Source organism: Dermacentor albipictus, chromosome 2 (assembly GCF_038994185.2).
Source record: "Dermacentor albipictus isolate Rhodes 1998 colony chromosome 2, USDA_Dalb.pri_finalv2, whole genome shotgun sequence".
NCBI lineage: Eukaryota > Metazoa > Arthropoda > Arachnida > Ixodida > Ixodidae > Dermacentor > Dermacentor albipictus.
The window spans coordinates 114,900,140-114,928,070 of NC_091822.1; the positions used below are offsets into that span (position 1 = coordinate 114,900,140).

At 44.3% G+C, this 27,931-nt stretch overlaps 1 pseudogene; it reads right to left on the reverse strand.

Moving 5' to 3' along the window:
- Nucleotides 1-11,265: 11,265 nt before the first annotated feature.
- On the reverse strand, nucleotides 11,266-27,867 carry LOC135910977 (glycine, alanine and asparagine-rich protein-like; annotated as a pseudogene).
- Between the last annotated feature and the right edge of the window lie 64 nt (nucleotides 27,868-27,931).

The following is a 27,931-nucleotide window of genomic DNA, read 5'->3' on the forward strand; positions in this document are numbered from 1 at the left end:
AGAGGCCTATTTTGTTTACTCATCGTTTTTCCAAATATTCCGATATTCATATTGAGCTGCACACTCGGTTAGTCACGTGAGGATTCCCTCAACTTACCACTGTTTAATACACTCAGTCAAAGCGAGCACCTAATTTTTCTCCCTAAATAAGTGATATTACCATTAGAACTGCCCGATCATAATAGTATACAAGCACCCCTAAGAGTTAGGAAACGAAGTAGTATGTTCGGCCTAAATGAGAGGTAAATTAAAAGATCGTAAAAACGGACAGTTTAGTTATATAACGAAAGCAGCAGAGCAAGGTTTCTACTGAAAGAACGAGAGAAATTGCTTTGGCGAAATTCGCGCCAGTTTGTGGCACTGAAGCAGTTCAATGCTTTTCTAGCGAGGTTACTTCACCGCAAGGCTAAGCTCACATGTGCAGAATGTCGTCATTGAAACCAAGCAGTGGGCAGAAGGGCAGCTTCCATTGTTTTATTCAATGTGACGACGATAAACGATAATAAAGGAGCGGAACAGGCATAAATAATCGTCGTGGTGTTACGACTTGCTATGGGCGAGTCGAGATATGCAGCACATTAAAGACACAAATTACCTTCTCGTAGTACCTTCTTGTAGTTCATATTTCCTTCAACTACTACACGAAGGACCTCGCATACATCGGGGATCGGCTTCTCTAAACATATTTAAAGTAATGTTTTTTTTAAAAAGTGTATTGGATATGGAATAATGTTTAGAGGCTGATATGTTCTATCGCTCATGTGCCCGGGTTCATGCAGACGTGTTACTACATAAATCAAAAGATGCGCGCATTATCGAATGAGCGAACTGATATTTGTATGCTTCCAGTTACGGACTAAAATATTCTGTATAGTGTAAGCATGCAACTATGAAAGGAAAGATCAGAAAAAAAAGGGCCGAATTTTTTGTTACAAGCTCTGCATGTGCGCTTTCGCATTTCTGTGCATGCAGTAAACGTACATGTTCTCTTTTACTTCGACGGGTCTGCTTAAGGCAATGCAGAAATTCCTAACATTTCTAACATAAATTCCTAATGCGCTAACAGGATACTGAGCTATTTATCTTGCGCAATAGAAGAACTGCTTTCACAATCATCGAAATAACTCCTCCACGAGTGAGTATCAAAATCATGTGAAATGATCCCTCTAAATATATTTTTGCGACGCGTGAGGTTGCAACAATTTTTTCCCTTTCCAGTGGCAGTATGTGAAACAGCTTAAAGATGGTATAACGACGATGGCAGGACGTCAATGAGATGATGAATTTAAAATGATGACAAAGGTACAGCGATGACGCGGTGACGATGATGACGTGAGGACAATGAGATGACTATTTTTGGACGGCAAACGGTAAACAAGCCTTCAATAAACGCGATGGCATGACCACCATGGGATCAGGACGACGGTATAACAACAAATGCATGAGGACGACTGTATGATGACGACGCGATCACGACAATGACATGGCGACGGTATGGGGACATTAAGGGGACGACGATTGTTTGATGAAAATGGCCTGACGACGAGTGTATCAAGAAGACTTTAGTACAACGATTAGGTGATGACGATTACGTAATGACTATGACGAGAGTCCGTTTACAAAGTTGGGGTGACGACGGCTTGACTGCGAAGGCATGGCGACGACGGTCTGACAAGGGATGCAGGACAGCGACTGTCTGACGCCAGCGCCATGACAACCACAGCATAATCACGATTATATCAAAACACGCAGGACGATTGCCACAGAATGACGATGAAAGACTGACGCCGATAGAACAATGAAGGGGTTATGACGAGAACGGTATGTTGATGAATATGTGATGAGGATGGCGTGGCGACGAAAGTAGGACCAGTGTTTGATGACAAATCTAGATCAACGACCATGGAGCGATAATGACGGCACACTACGGCGGTGTGAAAACCAATGCACGAGCACTTTATGATGGTAGTGGTGGGAAGATAATCGCATGGCGAGAATGGCCTAACAAAGCTTCAATGACGATGATGCTGTGACCACGACGGCATCACGACCACAGGTACATGCCTAGAGGCCCAAGCTCTTAAACAACTTGGGGCACTGGGTCGAGGTAGAAGGCGAGACGACGACGGCATGACGAGAGTCAGATCATGTAGCAAGAGTGGTGACGATGGAACGAGCACGATGGCTTCACTGCCACAGGTGGCCTCAGCAGCTAAACCCGCTGGGTACACGTAAATAGATAGATAGATAGATAGATAGATAGATAGATAGATAGATAGATAGATAGATAGATAGATAGATAGATAGATAGATAGATAGATAGATAGATAGATAGATAGATAGATAGATAGATAGATAGATAGATAGATAGATAGATAGATAGATAGATAGATATGCTCAAAAGTGCTGAAACGGGCAAATAATGCTAATGGCAATACTAAGGCCTCACTTTTACTTCTTCCTCGTGTACGCAACTTCCTATCTGTATTACACTGCTACATGATATGGAATTCTAACTAGCTGTATAGACAAACTTTTGTACCCTCCGACTCGCCTTGACTGTGGGGCCTAGACTTATTTATTTGGCGTGATTTTTTATCACTTTATTGGAAGCTTTTCAGCCGAACGCTTCTGCTAATCCAGTTTTCTTTGTTCGAGGCAGTCAAACATTTTATATTTGAATATGGCTGGTCCATATAGTATTCGTGAATCAATGAGAGGTGGCGTTGTGGTCAGTATAAGCCCTTTGGGAACTTGAGTTAAACGCGCATACTTTTCGCTTCATTGTTAAGTAGAACAACGCGCACAAACCTACCTACCCTACGTGACTGTCATTGTTGTTTCATCTGCAGCTTTATCCTTAGGTGTTGAAAGGGGCATACGATAACGTATTACATGAGGCTATGCTCGACGCTGTTGCGACGGTTGGCTTAGGTGCTCGAATCTTTTTCTGGATTGCAACTTACCTATCTTCACGATCATTCTTTGTGTTAACTGACGATGGCCCAACTACGCGACGCTATAGCAGCAGGGACGTTCCTCAAGGCGGTGCTCTCAGCCCGACGCTATTAAACCTCGTTCTTGTTGGACTTGCAGAGTACTTGCCAACTACCATCAAAATTTCGAAATACGCAGACGACATCTGTGTCTAGACATCGGTAGTCACACGTCCTCAACATGTGTGTGGCTTCAAAGAGCGGCAACCATGACAGCGAGCTACTTGTGTAAACAAGGCCTCAGTATATCACCAGAAAACTGCGCACTAGTGGCATTTACTCGCAAACCATTGACGCCTTATGTCATCTCAGTCAATGGGCGGACCATTTCCTATGTCATAACCCACAGATTTGTTGGCGTAATTATTGACTGAGACCTCTGTTGGAGCCCACACGTGGCCTACATGAAACGGCACATGACAGCAACTTCCCAGTTGTCGAAATACTTGACAGGAAAGACGTGGGGGATGCCAGTACACGCAATGCTGAAGCTCTACAGAGCTCTCTTTCTCGGTTCTTTAATATATAGTCTACCTGTACTGAACAACACCTGCAAAACAAGTATTCGTGTTCTGCAGGCAGCACAAGCTCAGGCACTCAGAGTTTGCCTTGATTAGCCCAGGTGCACGTCAACAGAGGCAACTATTGTGATTACTCGGGACCATCCAATGCAAACTCACATATTACCACTTTGCAACACTACCTTCAGACAGGCGCCACGCATCATTCTCTAAAACTATCATCCAGTACAACGACAAACCTCCCTCGGGCTTCACCGCTGCATTCAAACCATCGATAACCCCTTGGTGACTTATCAGCCCCACGGTACATCTCAGTGAACCAGGAACCGGGAAAAAGTCTGAGCTGCCGTCGCCTGTGCTGAAACAACTTTCTCTGCTTCTTCTGCCCCATAGGTACGCGGACAATGTACATATTTAGAATGGGGGTTAAACAAAAATCCAGTGTTCTTCCTGTGTTGTGGTTATCCCAGCAAGAACTACAGTGAACTCACACTTGAGTGAACTTCAAGGGACCCAAGGAAATAGTTCACTTAACAGAAAGTTCGCTAAATTCTTAATAAACAATTAGTTTCTTGCTTGGACAAATACAACTTGTTTTTTCCTCGATAGCACGGTTTCCGAAAACGGCTCTCAACAACCACCCAACTCATTGAAATTGTACATGACCTCTCTGAAACGCTAAACTCCCGTGGTCAAACAGACATAATCTTCCTCGACTTTGCGAAAGCATTCGACAAAGTGTCCCATCCGAAGTTAATCATAAAAATTGATTCTGTATTTCAGAGCCCCGCAATCACTCAGTGGTTTTCATCTTACCTTTCTTCTAGAGAACAATACGTTGAATTCGGGGGGTGCACATCACGCCCTTCCCGTGTTGTGTCCGGAGTTCCGCAAGGAAGTGTCCTAGGTCCTCTTTTATTTCTCATCTTTATAAATGACTTGCCCAGTAATATTAGTGTCCCTGTCAGGCTGTTTGCTGATGATTGTGTGATGTATAATAAAATTCGGGATAGTAATTATCAAGCCAATTTACAGTCTAGTGTGCAAATAATTAAAAAATGGTGTGACGACTGGCAGATGGAACTAAACGCAGCTAAGTCTGTTGTTATGTCCATAACGAGAAAGAAAAAAAAATTTGCGTTACCCTTACAATATAAATAGTATAACTATTAGTAGAGTCGAGAAACATAAGTATCTAGGAGTAACGTTCACTTCTGGCCTCAGATGGAATCAACACATTGATGCTGTATGTGGTAAGGCCAGCAAAGCGCTCTGGAGCCTAAGACGGAATATAAGTGCGTCGACACCTGAGGTCAAAATTTTAGCCTACAAATCCTTAATACGTCCTATCTTGGAGTATGCTAAAGCTGTATGGGATCCCTACACTAAATCCAACCAACAAAAGATTGACAGAATCCAGAGGTTAGCATCGAGGTTCATATTTAACAAGTATCGCTACTGCCAATCCCCCACTGAACTTTGTAAGCTTGCCGACTTACCTCCGCTAGACTTATGTACCAAGTATGAGCAACTGAAACTAATTTACCTTATCATTAATGGTCACTTGCTTGTCGACAAACACAACTTCTTCAAAATCTCGACAAATGAAACATCCAGACATCGTCATAGCCAGTACATCACACCCCCTCAGGTCAGAAATGACTGTTTTAAGTACAGCTTTGTCCCGAGAGGTATTGCGGAATGGAATGCGCTCCCCGACTCTGTCATGTCGGCCTCATGCGTTGAGGAGTTTTTGCAATGTGTACACGTTATTCTTTTTGCCGCTAACAAATATGTATATCGTAACTTTGTCAAAGGTGTATCTGTTCATTTTGTTTCTTATTTCGGGGGGGAAGTTTGTAAAATGCATAAAATCCAAACCAATTCGCGTCCCTGCTGAAATGTCTGCTGCTGTTCATTTACTTGCTTTTGTTGTCATACTGTATCCTTGTATGTGTTTGTATTTTCCACTCCTGTAACGGCCCTTCATGGGCTGACAGTATTATTAAATAATAAAAAAAACGGAATATTCACTAGAATCTGGAAGAGCATAGGTCACAGCAGAGATCGAGTCAAAAATGTGAAATGAAATTTATCTAGTAATGTACATCAATATATACCAAGTGCGTAACAGTTACGCTGCCGCATATCTCATTTAAAAAAAAATGTAATTTTCATTTGCACTGGCGCTTTCTTCAAGCGCATGAGGTAACAAAACTGAACGGAGAGTCAATGTTTTTGTGCACTTCCTCTGTCACAGTCTGTTGCTGAGACACGAAGTCTCGCAACTTTCCAAGGTAGCCTACAATCTTGGCTGGAATTACAGGATTTGAATCTGCCTCTGCCAGTGCATCCTCCTCGTCCCACTCTTCTTCTTCGGGACTAACCAGTGGAATCAATTTCCAGCTCTGTTAGCTTAGCACAGGTAACCAGCTCACTGTCGCTCTGCACATAGCCGCCACCACTGGGGGGGGGGGGGGGGGGGTGATTTGGAGGCGGCGGGCGTCGGCTACGCCAGTGTTGCAGAGCGCAAAACTTCGTTGAGCTGATTTCAAAAATGAGCCTGGGTCCGCTGATCAAGTTCGTTCAACTGAAATATTCGCTTTTCAGGACTTCGTTTAACTGAAAGATTTTTGCATTGAATGCATAGGAAAACTGCCGGGGATTTTATATAAGTTCGTTACTCTGAAATATTTGTTAAACCAACGCTCGGGCAACTGAGAGGTTATTGTATTATCATTAGCTTTAGGACTGATCACCCAACGACATTCACATCTGCGGAACTAGCTGCTTATTGCGCTGCATTTTGTTTCATCAATCGGGAACCACCACAACAATGGTCAATCTTCAGTGACTCAAAGTATTCGATATTTGATGCCTACCCCATAAATCACATGAGAAAGGACACCACGTGATGTTTCAGTGGCTGCCAAGTCACTGCGGCGTCATAGGAAACGAAAACGCCGATAATGCCGCTTGGGCAGCTCTTGAAGACACACAGGAAGAGGCCATACCACTTTAACAGTCCGACGCAGCCAGCACACTTCGAGTGCGCAGGAGATCACGCTCTTTCTATGGTGCACACCAAGCAGCCAGACCAACCGGAGCAATCGTCAATACCACCCGCCCTCTCAGATGCATCTCTGTATGCCAACTGGACTCTGCCAAAGAGAGGCCACTCTGCTTTATTGCTTATGGCTAGGGATGGCATTCACGAAATCTTACTCATTTCGCATTGCAATGGCCGTCATCTCTCTCTGCAATGCCTGTCTTGGCGAGGAGACGCTAGAACACATCTGTGTGACTGCCCTGAATATATTGTTCAGAGACAGTCCCTGGCGTCCGTTCTAGTGCACCTTGACAATAGGCCATTGTCAGTGTAAACAATTTTCACATATCGCCGACAGAAGACATCGCAGCTCAAGGCGACAAAGGGACTGCTTCGGTTTTTGAAAGAGGCGGGCTTGGACAAGCGGCGGTGACAGTGATGGTACGTACCACGCAAGAGTGACCGACTGTAACTGACGATAATGTGCTGTGCTATGTGCTCTCTCTCTCTCTCCTCCCCATCTTTCATCCCCCCTCATCCCGCTCCCCAGTGTAGGGTAGCAAACCGGTTGAGCTAAGCTGGTTAACCTACCTGCCTTTCCTTCTCCCCTTTTTCCTTCCTTCCTTCCTTCCTTAACGTTTTATGTTGCTCTGAAATTTGGTCTCTTGATGCCACTTTTTAAATACAGTTCTTGTGTAAATCAAGATATAGCGCCATCCATAATGAGGCACTTGCTGTATTAAACATTTCTTTTTTTCTGTGACGATAAGTCATATTGAAGGTCCCACCTGGGTATAATAGATTGTAAAGCCAAAACTCCTACTAAAACTAATCTTTCAGACCGCATGACGCAGTACCATATCGGAAATTTGAGCAATTTCTATTTCGCTGAAGATTTCCAGTGCTGATGTAACCGGTGTCCCACGTACGTTGAGCCGTACTTGAATATGTGAAAGTACCACGTGGCATTACAGAAAAAAGGTAATGTTCTTTACCATCGCTTGAAGATACTGAAAGATTTATTTTTGCATTCCACCTAATTACATACCTAGTGTTATTTAAAGAGTCAATTTCTCCAATATTATATAAATGCAGTGTGTCAATGAGAAAGTTGTAGACCAGGATATTACAGCTTTGAGTTGCTCAATGCAAGCTGCATAAAAGCGTTTCTCCGAGCATGAAAGAACGCGGCCAATATGTGCGATATGCCTCGGCCGGGCAGTCACGCGGCGATTTTCCCGTGTATTCGCGGGCTTCTTTCCTATTACCCCTCGTGGTTGCTTAGTGGCTTTGGTGTTGCGCTGTTAAGGACGAGGTCACGGGATCGAATCCTGGCCATGGCGGCGGCATTTCAATGGCGGCCGAAATGCGAAATAAGATCCTGGTTACGTTCACGTTAAAAGAACCCCAGGTGGTCTAAATTCTTTTGGAGTCGCCCAGTACGGCATGTCTCATAATCAGATCCTGCTTCTGGGACGTAAAACCCCATGCATTTTTTTCCTGCCTACATAACTAATCATGGCTAACTATGTAATTAGGCGGAATTCCAAAAAAATATTCTGAGGATCTCCAAGGGAGGGCAAACAACGTTAGCGTGCTTCCATCTGCCTACGTGGCATTTGAAAATATTAAGAGGTTGGCTCAAGTAACGTGGGTCACGCTGTATTCAGTACATGCCAGCTGTGAATCCATTGTCAGCTTCTTCGCTTGGTAAGTGCGACGTTGTTGGTTGGAATGAATAGTGTCGATGCTTTTGACATTCATTTCACCCAACCGCCCAACTATTCGTGTATCCTCTCCACACTGTAAAATGTTTACACCCATAACAGTGTTCGCCTTGCCGCACAGAAAACAGCCCTAACGCTAGGGTCTTACAAAATATTTGTAGAGGATGACAACAGAGCTCTAACTAAACGTCCGGCTTCAAAAGGCGTAGTTGAAAATTCTGTAAACATTCTGACAGCCTTGGGTGCATAAAAATATCCGATAGAATAATTTCATAGATAGGAGGGAAACTTTATATAGTGTATACATATATATATATATATATATATATATATATATATATATATATATATATATATATATATATCGCCTACCACAGCTGCCACAATTTCTACTTTCAAGAAAAAGCCGGCAAACAAGATGGCATCATTGGTTTCCACCAACAATTTGATGTTACCCCTTAAACGTGTCCTTTGAAGGCCTTAGAGGCAGCGGTGTCACGCGTGTGACAAGCAAACTCCTTTACGGGTTTAAACATTCTTGCAATGAAATATGTTTGTGTCACGTTTAAACCTTATCATCATCGCTGTCATGAACCCCAAGTTTGTGATAATGATAAGCAAGAACGGCACGAACACCCAGCCGTTTCTTGTCGATAACAATTTCTATATTGTGGAGAAAATACAATGCTGGTCTTCTGTAGTGTTCCTGGTTTGGCATCCGAAATAGATGAACAGACGGTATTGCTCTCACAGGTGTGTGGAGCGCAAAGCCCTCCAATGAGTGCCCATCACCACTGGCGTATGATAGCTTAGTGGTTAGTGCGAATGACTCGGAAATAAGCATATATCGCACCATAGCTTCTTGTGCAGCAGCTTTAATTTTCTCCCCTCTGCATATATGGGGAAACGGAGATGATGAAGTGGTCTTGTGACGGCAAAAATTGTCGTAGTTTTTCGATGTGAGCGTAACGGAAAGAATGTAATAAGGGATTGACAGAATGGTCAAAGCAAACCGGACTTCTAGCATTAGCTGCTATCGCAGCAAATCACGGGAGTTGCACGATAAGACATTACTGGTGCAATGCACTTGTACTTTCTAATCATGTTCCCTTTTCTAACGCGGCATCTAAGTATTTTCAATACCTTTTACTGAGAAACTGCACTCTCGACTTCCACATTAAAAGCGGAGTTAGATGCTAAATACACGCTTTCCAAGTCGGTATGGCCTTACAAACCCAGGGCAACAAAGATGGTAGCACGGGTCCGCACGTTAAACGTTTATTTTAAATTTCAGGATGACACCGCAACAACGGCTAGATCAAACTAGATGTGTAGTGTAGCGTTATCACTCAGTTGGCGTACTACCAGTAACTGTTAGTAAATTTCGGCACGCCAGCAGGTAGCCGCACCAGTTCTTCGGCAAAACCTACATCTTGTGAGCTATGTAGACAGCTATGCTCTTCATTTCAAATTTAATCGGTTTGAAGGCATTGCACTACTATTCATTTAATAATATCGTTTTAGCGACGCTATGGTTACAAATCAGCTTCGCTGAAATGGAACTATGATATAAGGAATGAGCAACCGATAGGTACCAGGGAGTGAGCAGCTCCGCTATTGCTTGGACTATGCCCTTCAAGCAGGCCTTACATAACCTAAAGAATAACAAATGCGGGAGAAGTACTTTTTTTAATGCGAACAAGTTAAGTTATTCACTATATTTACGAAACTCTCTAAGTAGGGACTTCAGAATTCACAGTATTAATTGAGTGACAAAGGAAGCCGCAAACAATATCATTCAGAATAACGGATAGGTCAAGCCACGCCAGTAATTCTTGTGCCGTTATGCACTGCTTTGTTTATCTAGGCGTTATCATCGTGAGCCTTCAGAAAAACCTTAAATATAACAGTCCCTACAAAAAAAAATCTTAAATAAAAAAAATAAAACCTAGGCGACTCAAACTAATGTCGCCAACTCCTGGGTTGCCTCCAACCATGACAAGAAATTTCGACATATGAGCGATTGAAGAGAGTGTCTGGATTAAAGCAAAGCCAACGTGTAGTAGAACATTCACAGGACAATCCTAAAAGAAGCGTAGTCTACACTTACATAATCTATTGCCTACTTCCGCGCCACTTCCATGTAGGCGCGATATTCGCAGTGCGGACCTGGCCCGTGCGCGGAGGGTCAGGTAATTTCCGAGAAACGAGATACGTGAATTGCATTTCGCTGGAAAAAAAATCATCGGTGATCGCATTATTCGCTAATACAAAATTGAATGCAGCTCTCTACGTGTTTTCGTTTCGCGATATATTCGATCATCACACCGATCACCCCACTGATTGGCAGAGCTGCAACGCACGCGGCTGGGACGCGCGTCGCGGTGAACGTTATGAGCCTGGGGCAAATGCTATGAATCGCTTGCGGCGAACCTGCTGCGCGAAAGCTAGGTTTCTTATTTTATTTATTATTTTACCCTTTAGGATGGCGCCGCCGTTGGTGGATCTTCAACGTGGCTTCTTTCCATTTCCTCTTTGCGCTGCCTTCGCTATCGCCGTCTCTCCCGCTATCCCCCGCTGCGCTGTGTGTTCGCTCTTTCATCCTTCACTTAACTCGTTTGCTCGGTTAAGCCGAAAGAGGACGAGGCGCGCCGCCGCTGAAACCACGAACGGGCACCTAAGAGCTGCGCTCTAATATAACTAGCCCAAGTGTACGCACCGTTATAAAAAAAAAGCACTGCAAGAGTGAACCATTACGTGGGGAATCAAAAAATAATTCTTAACTGCCTACGGCGACACAAAGATGTATTCATTCTTCTACACGATCACCTTATAAGAATTCATGTTGATCATTTTAGAATAAAGGACACTTCGCGAAAGTGCGCTTGGCAAACTGACAAGCACATCAGCTTGCATGGCGAAACATAATCACAAAAGAATGGCAGTCGAGATAGTGCTTGTTTCAACGACCACTTTTATTTGTTCAGTGCCTCCATTATGGAAGACGACGGAATGTCGACGTTGATGCGCAAAGCTTGTCTTTTTCTTCAAATACGTTGCAGTTGGAAGGTTTCTGCACAGAACAAAAATACAAGAAAGTACTCTTAGAATCCGCATTGGCATAAATGAAAAAAAGAACGTTCTTGTTATAAAGCATGCCTTTCTTTGTATTTTCTTTCTCTACTCTATTCAACATTCTCTGCTACCGATGAACAAGTAGACGTCCTCATTCAGCATCGCATATGCAAAATTACTATCTAAATAAAGCGCATGCTTTGCTGCCGCCATAAAATAAATGACAATAGGAAATATTTGTGTATGTCTACGCACACAAATGTACTGTAAGATCTACTCACACTTCTTCTTGCGGAGAAGGGCACCGTAGTGGTAGGGAGAGCCAAGACCATAGCCGTAGTTCAGGCCGTAGCCGAGGAGACCGTGACCATAGCCGTAGTGGCCAACGCCGTTACCAAGGGTTCCGACACCGTAGTTGTAGACTGGAGCGGCGTGGTTAGCAGCGACTGCTGGGGCAGCGTGGGCAACAGTGGCCACGGCTGGGGTGTGGTGGACGGTGGTCGTGGCAACAGCTGGGGCAGCAGCGTAGGTGGCAACGGCTGGGGCGGCCACAGCGTAGCTGGCGACTGGAGCGTGAGCAACGGTGGCAACAGCTGGGGCGTGGTAGGTGGTAGTAACCTTGGTCACAGCTGGAGCAGCAGCGTAGGTGGTGACAGCTGTAGCAGCGGCATAAGTGGCAACCGCTGGGGCGGCGTGGTAGGCGGCAACTGGAGCAGCAGCATAGGTGGCAACAGCTGGAGCAGCGGCGTAAGTGGCGACTGGGGCGCCGTAGGTGATAGCAACCCTGGTCACGGCTGGAGCAGCGGCAACCACCCGAGCAGCAGTGTAGGTGGCGACTGGAGCGTGGGCAACGGTGGCGACGGCTGGGGCAGCGTGAGCGACACTGTGCACAGCTGGAGCGTAGCCGGATTAGCCGAGACCATAGCCGTATCCAAGGCCACCATAGCCATAACCGAGACCATAGCCGTGGCTAAGACCACCATAGCCGTAGCCGAGACCATAGCCGTGGCTAAGACCACCATAGCCGTAGCCGAGACCATAGCCGTGGCCAAAGCCGTAGCCGGTGTAGCCAGCTTGAGCGCTGGTGGCAAGAGCCAGGAGGACGCAGGCACGGATCTGGAGGGCGATGGGTATGGGTTTTTGTGAGTGCGCTTTTATATACAGTTTACTTATAATTTCATAGCGTTAGCTAGTAAAGGTTTCATATACACTCGTTCTTTTATGCATAATGTTACTTTCTTCCCCTATTGAAAGACCGACCTTGAGTTGTGGTCTAAATCTGTATCCCATTTGACAACTAGATCAAACACAGAATATATTTAGCAGTGTTATTTTGCACAAACTGTATTCCAGATTTCGAAGATGCTCGGCACAGAAGCGCGAGCTTTGCGTTGAACAACATTGACCCTTTAGGACTATTTTCAATTCGTAATCAAACATTTGTTGCATGTCGTAATTTTAGGTTAGCTTCCTTCTTAACCAGTAGAGAAATGTTAACGTTATCAGTTATTTTTAAAGCCGGTTACCTATATAATCAATGAATAAGCAGCTATGTTCGCGTAAATAGGGTTCGAAAATAGTGCGATACGCCAAGTTAGGCCAGCAGTAATTAATTTCTACGGTGATTATCGTGAGTTGTGCTCTGCTAGTATGGCATGTCGGGAACAGGAATTCTTACCATGGTGACTTTAGAGCTGCTGTTGAGCCAACTGCTGACTGAGTACTGTTCGTGCGCGCTTTTATACGAAAATTCCTCCTTTCCTGGCGTTCTTTCTTGACAAGCATGAGAAAAAAAATGAAGAAACCAAGCCTGCATTCATTTTGTTATTTCTCCCCTCTCTGCAAAGGAATTTAATCAGGAGTATGACCTTACGGTGCCAGCTGGACGAACAGAATTCAGGTATCACGCCTTATTCACGACGAGGAGGCTTGTGTGAAATTACAAAAATAAAATGATGAAAAAAGATTGAGACCAGCTATACCACTCAATTTCTCTGCAATTAAGGCTAAGGAAGCTTTGCCGCAGTTGGGAACGGCTATGTGTGGTCGACCACGTTTCATGCGTCGTTAGTGCTGAAATGAAAGAAAAAGAAATGAGTCGCTTGTGTGAGATACCCTGAAGAAGGACAAATAATCGTGCGCAGAAGGCTTCCAGATGGGGGCGTTGCAGAATCGGGAGATGTGCCGTGTATTCGGACAACAAGACCTACATGCTAATTGTGCCACTCTTGCCCGAGATTCATTCGTACAAGGACGGCATGTCGTGCGCTTACGCCTTCTTCGGCATCAAACTCAAGGGATGGATGACCGATCACGCGCAAAGCCTGTAAAGAATTCGATAGAAGCTCCTCTTGTGGTGGACAGGTGATCAATTTGAAGAAGAGTTTTGTACGTCACTGAGAAACCGCCGTTAAGTGATATACGAAAAACACCAACTTCAATGTTGATTAAAGCGATGGCTGGCGAAAGAATGTACAGCTTGAATGAGCCAAAAATTGTACGATCTGTTGTTGTTTGTAACATAGTGTGGCTTATCTATTGCTTGCACTGCCCCAACTTGGATCCTAAAAAATGGTGGCGACAAAAATCCCTTTTAATCCTGTGAAATATTGCGTTGAAAGTCATGCTTTAAGTGATCATTACCTAGCTGGTAGAGGGCCGTGAATGGGTCAAATCAATAACATAAGCTTGGCTACGAAGTAACGAGATATTATCTTCTATAAACCATACTCCACTGATCTTATCAGGCCGCATAGAGCGGGAACAATAGCGTAGTGATGTTATCGCAAGTCCAAATTAGCGGATTTTTTAGCATTGCTAACTTTTTTTTCTCGTCATTTTGCTAATTTATGTCAAGAAAGAGAAGTTATGCATTTTTTAATGGTAGCCCAAACTTTATAAGTTTGCCATCGGTGTTAGTTAGGCCACCGCATTCTTTGAACTTTCGCAGTTTCCAGTGAAAATAATTTAATGTAGCTGTTTCTTAGGATAATTAGTTGAATATACGAAGTTTCGAGAAAAACGCATTCATGATATTTATTTTTTTATGATACCCTCAACCCCAGAAGGCATTACAAAGTGGAGTGGGAAAAACGGGAAACATAACAATGAAATACGGAAAATAAAAAAAAATGTTGCGTATAAGTAATTCCTAATTATACAACACTGTGTAATATCTTGCCTAATGTTTGTAAGTACGACAGATAATGTAAATAAAATAGCACCTTGATTGTCGTCCTTAGTCGTTAGCAAGTATGGCAAGTAAATGAAATACCATGTTCATAATTCCTAAGTATAAAATGTTAGCTAACGCCCTACGAAAAAGTTCGTTGTTGACAATAGGTACGATTTCACAGGGAAGGTGGTTCCACTGCCGTGATGATCTGGGAATAAAAGATTGACTGTAAATGTTAGTGTTACCTGTTTGAAGTCCGAACGAATGACGATGATCGATGCGGCTCGACAGGTAATGAGGCTGAGAAATGAAGTTACTGTGGAAGGAAGAGTGATAACAGAAATTGTGAAACAGCGTCAAATGTGCTATTGTTCTACGACATGCAACTGATGGAAGAGATAGATTGTCCTACATTGGTGTTACGCTAGCGGTAACGTTATAATTTGAAAATATGAAACGGACTGCATTGTTTTGGACAAGCTCGGGTGAAGAAATAAGGTTTCCATGGTACGAGTCCCACACAGCTGCAGCGTATTCTAATTTATGACGCACTACTGACTGCTAAAATAATAATTTTGAGGGTGGCGGTGCTTTCGAGAACATGTGGCGTATGTAACCGAGCATGCTATTAACTTTATTTATTATGTATTCAGTGTGAATGTTTCAGGTTAGTTTTGCTGTTATACGAACTCCTAAATATTTGTACGAGTTAACGGGCTCTAGAGGAATTTGATTTAGACATTAAGCAAGAAGAGTACTGGGTCTGCACACGCTCAACTTTAAATTAATAATATTAGGTTTGATTAGCCAAGTGTTACACCAATCAATCACATAGTCCAAGTCAGACTGAAGAGCATGAGTGTCGTCGTTATTAATTATTTCACGATATATGATGCAATCTTCAGCAAACAAGTGAATGTGAGATGTTAATGAAGAAAGTTGTTCTTCAATATTAATCAGGAAAGATTAATGGAGCCCTGTTACTGATCCCTGAGGCACACCAGAATGAACCTCAATCAATGATGAGTCCTATATATTCGCAGTAACAAACTGATAACTGTTAGTATGAAAACACTCAATTCATTAGGGCAGGCTACTGTCAAGGTTTAAAAGACTTAGCTTGAATAGCAGCAGTTTGTGGCTAACCTTGTCTAACGCTTTGCTAAAGTATAAAAATACAGAGTCGGCACAGGGAGCAAGATCTAAAATACAGTGCAATCTATGAGTGAAAGATATTAGTTGGGTTTCAGATGAGAATGTTTTGCGAAAACCATGTTGAGCTGAGGTGAAAAATGAGTTCGGGTCAACAAAGTTAACGAGATCAGTAAATATCACATGTTCAAGAATTTTGCAACAGGTGCGGTTAAGCGAAATCGGGCGGTAATTCAGGGGTGAGCTTTTGTTACCAGAGTTATGCAACGGAACCACCCTCCCTATTTTCCATTGAGACGGCAGAGTGGAAGTGTTTATTGATTGTTGAAAAATATTAGCAAGTATTGCAGAACTGAATGTGGTTGTGTTTTTCAAACATTTACTATAATTAGTATCACAAGCGGGAGCTGAGTTTAATGTCAAATCATCAATCGGCTTAGCAATACCAGTGAAGCGAAGAGCTATGGGTTACATAAAAACATAGTTGTACTCTTCTGTGTGTGGTGGATCAATGTTCAATGAAGTGGAAAAAATATTTGCAAACGATTTACTGAGAATGTTTGTGCAAGCTTCACTTGCAATAAATTCACCTGACCCGTCCTTCAAGGAGATAGTGCTGTCAGAAGAGGGACAATGACGCGCCAAAGCATTAGGATAGCTGTCATATGCAAGTCGGGTAAAGTAGGGGATAAGTAATTGTCTTTAGCGTTTTTACGGCAGTTGCGTACACATAATGGGCAGCAAAAAAATGTGCTCGAAGGGAGTTAATCAACGATTTATTATTATAAAGAGCCGAGATTAAGCGTGTAGGGGTGCCGTCACTAGAATTAAGTGACAAAAAATGCCAGTCATAAGTGAGAGCCTGTAATCGCCGCTAATATTAGAACGTGAAGTGTCCTTGTTTGGTTGGATTCTCGGCTTACACCTGCAATGCCCGCGGGCTGCTCTGTATCGGCCAGGATAATTCAAATTCTTGGCTTACGAACAGTGTTAGCTTCTACCCCCCCCCCCCTGTTAGTTTATCTCTACTATGATTAACTTGCACTTGGGTTTCACGTTTATCATCGCGTGATTTCTGGCGAATAGGCAGCTCAAACTTGGCTCCCGCGTATTTTGTGTGTGTCTCACTTCGTCCTCATCAGCTTACCGCCGTAGCCTTTCTTTTTAAGTCATGAACCAATTAGCTTGGCATTAAGTTTCCTGAAATCTTAATCTTAACCGCTACTAATATTGAATTCAGCGGGAAGCCTCTCTTATAGTATCCTAAACCATTGTAGTGGGCGCCATCGTCCCACTTTCCACGGTCTTGAGCCGTTATGCCATGGACTCTCTCCTCGGATAACTAAAAATATGCTGCGTGCTTGGTGGGCTTGGTGCCGTCGTCATTATGTAGTTATCCAGCTGTGGTCGGGCCGACAGTTTCGTATTTGCCGTGATTGTCTCACTGGAGACCAGAGCACCTTCCACTCGGGACACGACAAGATTCAAGAGTACGCAAAGTAATGTGATTGTGGAAGTTCCTAGAATGTCAGAGAGAAAAGAAAAAGAAAGAAACCCACAGAATTGTGAGCAGCAATGTTCTCAAGCGGCTGCGATTTTATTCGGCAATTGTATCCGGGCGTATAAGTCTTGTAGCTTAGTTGGGGACTATACTTAACCCTATTGCAATTACAAGTAACAAAACGGGGTCGGCCTCCAGCGTTTCTATGAATGATAACTCTTAGGGGCTTATTTTTTTTACTCACAGTTTTATCCGAATTTCCTGCTATTCATATTGAGCTGCACATTACTGGATATTAACTTCACATTTGAAAATCGCTTAGCGACGTGAGGATTCCCTGAACTGAATACTTTTTAATCGACTCAGTCAAAGCAAGCACCTAATTGCATTGTGTAAGTAAGTGATCTGTCGACTGGAATAGCCCAGTGATACTGGTGTCGAAGCAGCACACACACACACACACGCACACACACACGCAGACGCTCACACACACACACACACACACACGCACAAACACACACACGCACACACACACACACACGCACGCGCACACACGCACACACACATACACACACACACGCCAGTAGGAAGCAAAATAGTATGTTCGGCCTAAACGAAACTTAAATAAAAAGCGCATAAAAGAGACAATTCCTTCTTATAATCAAAGCCACAAAGCAAGGTTTCTACGGAAAGGGGAATGAGATCACTGTGACTAAATACCCGCGAGCTTGTGGCACTGAAGCAATTCTACGCTTCTGAAGTGAGCTTATCTCACCGCAAGGCTAGGTTGACGTGCACAGAATGGTGCCATTGAAAGTTAGCAGTGCGCAGAAATGTGTCATGCATTGTTTTCTTCAATGTCACAAAGATAAACGATAACAATGAAGCGGAACAGGCCGACAATTTGCGCCTATATTTGCTGCTTGATTTGGGCATGCAAAGTTATATATATATTTTATTCATTTGTCAATGCTGCAATCCCCACAAGGGATTTTTGCAGGGTGGGAAACAATACATACGTACAGAACACTGTAGCATAGGCAACGAACGCAATACATATCAGGTCAACAGGGCTTGAACACAGCAGTGGCAGTGGCAACGCAGCAACGCAGTGGAACACAGCAGTGGCAACGAGTTTTATCGAAATTAATCGACATTTGCCAGGCATTGCACCAGTCGACAATTTGTCGAAAAGCATCGTTCAGCAACTGCTCGTCAGTAAAATTGTGTATCTCTGAGTACAATGAGCAGTCATCAGCATAAAGCATAACCATAACTGGAATATCATGCAGCATATCAGTATTCAATAAAACAGACAAGAGAGGTCCGAGGACCGAGCCCTGGGAAACACCAGACTCTACCGGAAGTCATTGAGAAGAATGATTACTAAAAATCAACTAATTTTTCTTTGCCATCAAAGTATGCTGTGAGCCAATGAGTTAGTCTGGAGTTTTTCAGTATCTTACTCAATTTGTAAAGTAGTTTTTTTGTGAGAGACACTGTCGAAAGCCTTTGAAATGTCCATGAATATAGCATCTATTTGTTTCCCATTGTTAATTGCCTTTTCTGAATCCGTGTTGAAGCTTTGTGAGTATATCATTGTGTTCCAGAAATTCGGAGATATGATTATGGATTATGGGGTCCAAAAGTTTACATACCGTAGATGTTAGAGAAATTGGATGGTTGTTCTGAATGAATGGCCTATTTTCTGTATTATGTAGTGGCTTCACTCTGGCTGCCCTCCAGTCACTCGGTACCCGTTCCTCGCACAAGCACCTTGTGAACAGAACCATCACGTACTTTGATGTCAATTCTGCATACCATTTTGAAATGTGTTTGGGATGTTGTCCGAGCCAAAAGATATTTTTAGTGTTCAGCTGCAAAAGCATGTTTAGTTTACCTGGTTTGCTTATTTGAACATCGGGTATAGGCGGCACAAACATTTCGAAAGGTGGCATTACATCATTATCATTTGTATAGACGGACCTAAACTGTTCGTTAAACGCATTCGCTATTTCTTTACTGTCGTGAACTGGCTTGCCATTAACATGAAATACAACATTCCTTGGAGGTCGGAGAAATAGAAGGCCAAAATTTCTCTGGCGCCATGGTTATGAAACTTGGTAGCGATTGACCATAGCGGCGTTGTTTATCAGCATGCACTTGACTTTTTAGACTGAGAGGAAATGTCGATTTTTCGGATTACCGACTGCACGTTTTCGATTTTTAATGGTTTCTTTACACGTTTCAGTTTCCTTTGGAGCCGTAATATCTCGTGGGAGGCCCAAGAATTATTGCAATTTTTCTTGTTAATCGACAACGGCGCAAAGCGATCAAGGAGCCCTTTAACAATTTTTTACACCTGCACCACAGTGACACTACGTCTTCCGTGCTACTTGAAAAGTCGTCAAAATTAGGCGAAACTATATCAATAATTGATACATCATTGACTCGAGAGAAGTTTCGGTAAGATTAACATTCAGACCTTATCTAACACGGTGTCTTTAACTGTGACCAGTACAAACTCGTGATCCGATATGCCAGGTACTATCTCGCAATTAGTTTTGGCACTAACTGATCCGCTGACAAAAAAAGGTCAAGCATTGACTGAGAACTGCCTTGAATTCGTCGGCTTTGTTCCAAAATTTGCAATAGGTCAAAGGCAAAAGCAATGTCCAGCATAGCTTCCCCTAGAGTTTCATGTATTTTAAGTGAGAATGTTGGCCAGTCTACATTAGGCAAATTAAAATCTCCTGATAATATAATGCGATTACCGGGTTTTGCATTCGTATACAAAAATTGCCTAAGCTCGTCAAATACGACAATGGTAGCATTAGGGGGTCAGTATATTGCTGCAATACCATATCTAACACTTGCTTTGTAAGGTGTACAGAAAATAAACTCTGCATTGGGTATTTCAGGCATTAAAAAAATTCGCAAGGATCATTTGAAAAGTATGCTAACACCTCCACCTCTACCATCACGGTCTTTACGAAACGAACTGTAGCCAGTGGAAACAATATCCCTGTCAAACACAGTGTAATTAGGCCAAGTCTCAGTCAAGACCACTATATCTGGGTTGTGCAAGAGCAGAAGAGCCTCCAACTGAGTGGTCTTGTTGAGTCTACTCCTACAGTTGACATTTACTACTTTCAGGGTCAGAGGTGTCTTGGTCAAATGTCCGGTTGAATTTTTTAGGCCTGTTGCGAGAACCATTTAGCTCGTCCCAACCAAATAAGACGCTGTCAATGCCTAGTTTGTCGAAAATTAGTTTTACCTTGGCTCCCTCTGCTCTCTCTTTCTCGCAACTTTTCCACAGTTGTTTACGTACTTGCCGAACTCACTTTGAATAGTCTTCGGCTATCGATATTCCGGAGCGTTTGAGCTTATCACATGATCGTAATATTGATATTTTTTCACGAAAGTCGAGGAGTTTCAGAATCACTGCTCACACCCTGCCTGCTTGCTTTTTTCCCAGTCTATGGCCCCTTTCAATGCCATTCACCGTTAAACCAAATTTTTTCTGAAAAACATCATTGGTTATGTTCATTTCCAGTTCCTGACCAGTCTCCATGCTATCTTTCTCTCTACCATAAATGATCAGGTTGTTTCTCCCGCCTCTGTTTTCTAAGTGGTCCATCTCGTTCCTAACTGAAGTAAGCTGCCCTTGAAGTTCTGATATTGCGGCTTCCATATCTTGTAACTTCGTTGCTAAGACTATTAGGCTGAATAAATGTCTCTCAACACCGTCAATCCGCTCAGGTAAAGGGGAAAGTTCGTCCTCTATCTTGTTCGGGCATATCTGCAGACACTCCATTGTTGAATCCATCTTGCTTTGGCCAGACAGTGTTTCCAATAGCACCTCTTTATCTGTCGGACCAGGATTTGATTCAGTATCGCCGCAATGCAACATATCTTTTCATAATGAAAAGACAGACGACTGAAAGCTCTGAACACACAGTGAGCAGGGCAGCAGCACTAAAAAACGGTCGTCACTAGGGTAACAATGTTCACATTTAGAATCACTTAGCTGCAGCGCAAAATAAAGAAGTATTGCTGAGCATCTTGTCGTGTCTCCTGCTGCCATGCCCACTGGGGAAGAAGGGCTCCGGCGGTAGTCTTATAGTCATTGGAAGTACAGAGTGACATTACGTTGTCGATGTCGTCAAAGGTACATAGTTGCTCACAGCCAGGAATGATCCCGTCCTGAAATGACGCCGCCGTAGAGCAGTGTCACTATACAGCATCAAATTTTTGAAAATGGCCGCCACGTGTCGTTTGATGAAATTCATGCGGATGCTGCACCAGCAGAGCTCCGAAAAAGACCTGCAGCGCAAAGCAAAAAAGGATTGCTCAGCATGTTGCCGTGTCTGATGCTGCCATGCCCAATCAGACAACGAATACTAAAGGGAGAGAGAGAGAGAAACATTATTGTAATTGTAAAGATTTGAAGGAGGGGTGGTCGGAGCCTCTCAGTCCAGGGCCCCACTGGCCTCTGCCGCCTGCCTGACCTGGCTAATTAAGGACTTTTGTCCTGCCAGGTCGGAGCGGGCGAGCTGTGCCTCCCACTGCTCCATTGTCCTACTGGTGTTTGGCCTATGAGTGTGCTTAGTGCACTCCCAGGTTATGTGCATTAGGGTAGGTATGCCACCGCACCAAGGACAGTTGGCCCTATAACGAGTGGGATACATGGCGTTTAGCAATTTTAAATGGGGGAACACCCCGGCCTGAATTTTACGCCAATCGGCGGCCTCTTCCCCGTTAAGTTGTGGGTGAGGCGGCGGGTATTTTCTTCTGACTCCACGCTGATGAGCAAGGATGTCTTTGGCATTTAAATTGGTGGAATTTTTTGAGGGGTAGTGCGGGTAGTTGGGGTTAGAAGACGACGCCGTCGCTCGGTTAGTGAACCCTCGAGCTAACGTGTTAGCCTTTTCGTTACCCTGTACCCCCGCGTGGCCCGGGCACCAGAGTAGGCGATGATGGTGGTTGAAGGATTTGGGGATTATCGCGAGGCTAGCCGCAGTCACGTGCCCCTTGAGAAACATGCGACATGTCTCCTGGGAGTACGTGACCACGACCGAGTCCCTTTGCGAACGCTCCGCGTGAGCGAGTGCGATCGCCACTGCTAACATTTCGGCCGAGGTTGGGGATCCCGCCGTGGCCGACGCGGTAATTTGCTGTTGGCCGATAGCGTTCACGACTGCCAGGTCGTACCTCCTTTGGTAGCGCTGCCCAGTCGCCTCTGCATACAGAGCTGCGTCCGTGTAGTACGTGTTGAACCTATGTTTATTAGCGTAGGCTGATTGAATGTGTTGTGCACGTGCTTTGCGCCTTTCTTTGTTGTACTCGGGATGCATATTCTTTGGAATTGGGGCGTCTGTAATTTTGGATCTCATCGGAGGAGGGAGAGGTACGGCCTGCTCTGTGAGATAAATGGGGTATGCTTGGATGTTGAGTCTAGCCAATATTGCCCTACCAGTTTTTGTGAAGCTGAGGCGCTCCCTCTGTCGCATCAGGTTGGCTTGCCTCAGTTCGTCGAAAGTATTGTGCACTCCCAAAGCTAACATGCGCTCCGTTGAAGCACATTTAGGCAGGCCCAGAGCAGCTCTCAAAGCGGTTCGGATTATTGTGTCAGCCTGCTTTTCCTCCTCCCTGTTCAGGATCTGGTTATGGGATATCATTACTGGAGGATTCCAGACTAATTTCGTCCGCCTGGGAAACACTAAGTGGCACATAGATCAAATAAAACGGCGCGTTTGCTTTTCTTTGTCATAAAAATTCGTGCGCCATGGCAAGAATTGAACCCTGGACCTCGAGCTCAGCATCGCAACGCCTTAAACACTGAGGCTACTAAGGCGCGTACGACTCATGTAGTCATATGCAGTATCTCTACAGATGTTATGGTGACAGCCTTTTTTATCAATGTCTCAATAACGCGACAACAGGTATGCAAATATTATGCATTGTATTAAACGCATACCTCCATGCAGGCTATACAAATTATAAGGGGTAACTGCATTTAGCTTTCTGACGGATCCGTCGATTTCTCACCGAGTAAATTGAGGTGATCGCTTAGTCATTGCAATCGAAATTCGTGGGAGACACGTGGGTGGACAAGCAGGGTGCTTTGCGTCTTTTCATCTTCGCGTGCAGGCACGCATTCGCTGTGGTGCAAAGCTCAGTGCAGAACACAGACAGTTACATGGTCATTACCATCACTCGAAATGACATAACGCTTCTGCGATAGGAGAATACGGCGAGCTGTTTCTAACACGTAGTTGGAAATAAAATAACACTACACGTATCATATATATCGTCGCATAGCGTTCAATGCAACGCTTTGCAAAGAGAATCGCTTGATATTAATTGCAACAAGGTTTTTGTATCTGGAATTATTTTTAGGGCTTGATATGTTGAATTTCTTATGTACACGTTTTCACGCGCATGTGTTAGCAGCGAAATGAAAAGGTGCATGAGTAAGTGAATTAGCGAATTGATATTTGTATGCTTTCACTTACGGACTGAAATTTTCGGTACTGTGTAAGTACAGAGATATGCGAAAAAACGTTAGAAAAAAAGAAAGACGATCTTTTGTTAGTTACAAGCCCTGCACTTGCGCCTTCGCATTTCTATTCATGCAGGAAATATATGTTATCCCTTTTACTTATGCGCGTCTTAAACTAATGCATAAATTACTAACATTCCTCATATAAATTCGCAATGGGCTAACACGCCAGTGAGCGGTCAATCTAGCGCAAGAGAAGAACTGCTTACACCGTCGGTGAAATAGCTGCTCCGCGTATGAGTATCGCAATCGCATGAAATCGAAATCGTGTTAAATAAGCCCTCTAATTATCTTGCTGTGACTCATGCGATTGCAGTGTTTTTTTTTTTCGTTCCAGTAGCAGCCCGTGAAACAGCCTAAAGCTGTATAACGACGGTAGCTGACAGCAATTAGATGTCGATTATTCAATAGTGACAAAGGTACAAACACGAAAAGGTGACGATGACGACGTGAGGCCCCTGAGATGACCATTTTTGGACGACAATCGATCAACAAAGCTGGAGTAAAGACGATGGCATGAAAATAATGGCATCAGTACGACGGTGCGACTATGGATGCAGGACGGCGACTGTATCATGACGACGCAGTAACGACGATGACATGGCAACGGTGTGGGGACATTGGGGAGTTGAAGAGTGTATGATGAGAATTGCCTCGCGATGAGTGTATCAAGAAGACTCTCTTGGCATGATTAGTCGATGACAATGTCGGGATGATTACGGCATGCCGAGAGTAGGTTTATGAAGCGGGGGTGACTGATGATGGCACGACCACGACGCATGACAACAATGGTCTGACAAGGGGTGTATGAAAGCGACTGCCTGACGCCAGTAGCATAACAACGACAGTATAATCACGACTGAATGACAACACGCAGTACGATTGTCATAGCATGATGAAGAAAAACTGACGCCTATGGAACGACGAATGTGTTATGGCGAGAAGGTATGGCGATAAATATGTGATGACAATGGCATGGCGACGAAAGTAGGACGAGTGTCAGATGACAAAGCCAGATTGATGACGATGGAACGACAATGACGGCACACTACGGGGGTGTGAAACCAATGCACGACCACTTTATGACGACAATGGTTGGGAAGTAACGCCATCGCTAAAGTGGGCTAACAAAGCTTCAATGACGACGATGCTCTGACCACGATGGCATCACAACCACAGGCACTTGCCTATATGTTCAAGCTGTTGAACTTAGGGCACTAGGAGAACGGCATGACGAGTCAGATCACGAATCTAGAGTGGTGACGATTGATCGAACATGACGGCTGCACGACCAAAGGTGGCTTATGCAGGTAGACCCGCTGGGTAGACCTAAGGGTCTACATAGATAGATAGATAGATAGATAGATAGATAGATAGATAGATAGACAGACAGACAGACAGACAGACAGACAGACAGACAGACAGACAGACAGACAGATAGATAGATAGATAGATAGATAGATAGATAGATAGATAGATAGATAGATAGATAGATAGATAGATAGATAGATAGATAGATGGACAGATAGATAGATAGATAGATAGATAGATAGATAGATAGATAGATAGATAGATAGATAGATAGATAGATAGATAGATAGATAGATAGATAGATAGATAGATAGATAGATAGATAGATAGATAGATATGCCAGAAAGAACTGAAACAGACAATACGAATGGCATCATTAAGACCTGGCTTTTAATTCTTTATGATGTACGCAACTTCCTTCCTGTCGGACACTTCTGCATTATATGTGATTCTAACAAGCTATATGGATAGACTATTGGACTCTCAGACCGCCTTGACTGAGTGGCTTGGTTTATTAATTTATATATCTTGACTTTTTAAACTTTGTATTCGTAGCATTTTGGCCAAAGGCTTGCACTAATCCAGTTTTCTGTGTCGTTGAAGTCAAATATCCTTATATTTGAATATGGCTGGCACACATAGTATTCGTGAATGATAAGTTTAACCACTTTCGGAACTTGAGCAAGAAGAAGAAGAAACTTTATTGAAGAAGAGTCCGGTAGTTCTTGCTGTGGTGGCCTCAGGTGATGGCTCGAAGTCCTTGGACTTGAGCGGCATCTTCGGCTTGCCGGACGGCCCAGAGCTGGTCTGCCAGCTCTGAACTTCTGATAGCCGCCTCCAAGCGGCGGCGACGCCTACGGAGAAGACCCCCGGCGGCTCCCGCATCCGGGGCGGTGTCGGGAAGAAGCGAGCTCGAGCCTTCTCCTACCCTGGCAACGACCGCGATTATGGACGCGCCGCCAACGCAGCTGGTTTGATTACCGTTGTTGCCGGCACACTGCCAGAGCATGTGTCGCAGCATTGCTCTCTGTCCGCATGTTTTACACGCGTCTGTTAAATATAAACGCGGACAGCAGTGGTGTAAGATAGCGGAGCTAGGGTAGGTGTGTGTCTGGAATAAGCGCAATGTTACGGCCTCGTTCCTGTTCAATTTATTGTGCGGTGGGGGGAATGTGCGTCTTTCGAGTCTGTAGTCTTGGGTGAGGTCTCTGAACGTGGTTAGGCGATCGTCCCACGCCCAGTGTGTTTCTTGTTGCTGTGTTTCTGTTGTAGTGTCCCGATCCGGCAGATCCGATGCCCCGCTCTCGGAAGCGGAGGCGGCCACACAGACCTGGAGCCGTGGCGTGGGCCACCTTGTTACTTGAGCAAAACGATTATAATTTTCGCTCCATTGTTAAGTCAGACAACGCCTAAGCACCTACCTACCCGACATGAGGACAACCTGTCGTTTGATGTTGCCCTGAAATTTCGTCCCCTCACACCGCTTCCTAATGGACTTCTTGTGTAATTCAATATATAGGGCTGCCGGTGAGCCAGTTGCTATAATAACTGTCTGAAAAAGTCACGTTGATGGTCCTACCTGGGTATAATTACCTGCAAAGCCACAATTCCTACTACAAGTAATCATGCAGAGGGAATGACGCAGTGCCACATGAGAAATTCTAGCAATTTTTTTTCCTTTAGATTTCCAGTGCTGATATAGCAGGTGTCCCACCTAACTTGAGCCATACATTAAACACGTGAATGCGCCACGTGACTGTTCAGAACCAAAGTAATGCTGTTGGCATTCGCATTGGCAATGCTGAAATATTTCTTTGTGCGTTCCGCCTAAGTAGTTACCAATTGTTCATGAATTAGTCAACTTCTCAAATATTATAATAAATAAATTGTGTCAATGAGAAAATTGCAGACCAACCTGTCAGAGCTTTCCATTGCTTATTGCGTACTACGTGAAAGCATTTTTCCAGGCATGAGAAAGGCCGCCAATACACGCGAAATGCCTCAAACGGGCAGTCACGCCGCAATTTTTCGTGTATTCGCGGGCTTCTTTCCTACTTACCCGCCGTAGTTGCTTAGTGGGTACGGTGTTGGGCTGTTAAGGACGAGGTCATGGGATCGTATCCCGTCCATGGCGGCCGCATTTCGACGGGGGAGCAAAATGCGAAAACACCCCTGTACTTAGATCCCTAGGCGCTCCAAATTATGTAATGACATCCTGGCTTTGGGACGTTAAATCACCCAAATTTTTAAAGCGAACCTTCCTTTGCCCCTTCCTTCGAATTTCCCACTGCTGCTGCTGCTGCTGCTGCTGCTGCTGCTGCTGTGGGCTGTTGTCGCGCACACCGCGTCGGGGCTGGTGGTTTAGAGCGTGTATACAGATGTCAGTGCTAGTAAGAGATAAACGCAACGGGAGAAACCCGTTTTCGCACTACCAAGCCGAATGTGCACAATGCCCTCTGGAGCTCCCTGGCCATCCCCACATTAGCCGCTTGACAGCTGTAATCATCCCCGACTCCCTTCAGAAACACTGCAGAAACTGCAGCAATTCCCTTTCTACTAACCTGCGAGGCCAGAGGGGACGCAGATAGAAGTGTACAGAGGAGAAGCGGAGGGAGAAGAGGAAGTTCCTGTATAAAAGAGGGGGGAGGTGGCGATAGAAGGCAAGGAAACCCCACTGCTACCTCGGACGCCCCAAGAATTCCCGAATTGCTGCCACACTGGTTGAGGCTGGCGAATGGCCATTGTCGCTGCACATGCTCCAGCGTGTCCTTGGGCACATTGACCATCTGCATCATGCTCCAGATGGTGGGGTTCTGCTCTTCCTACTGTGGAGCCAACCGCTATCTCGCATAGGGGGGG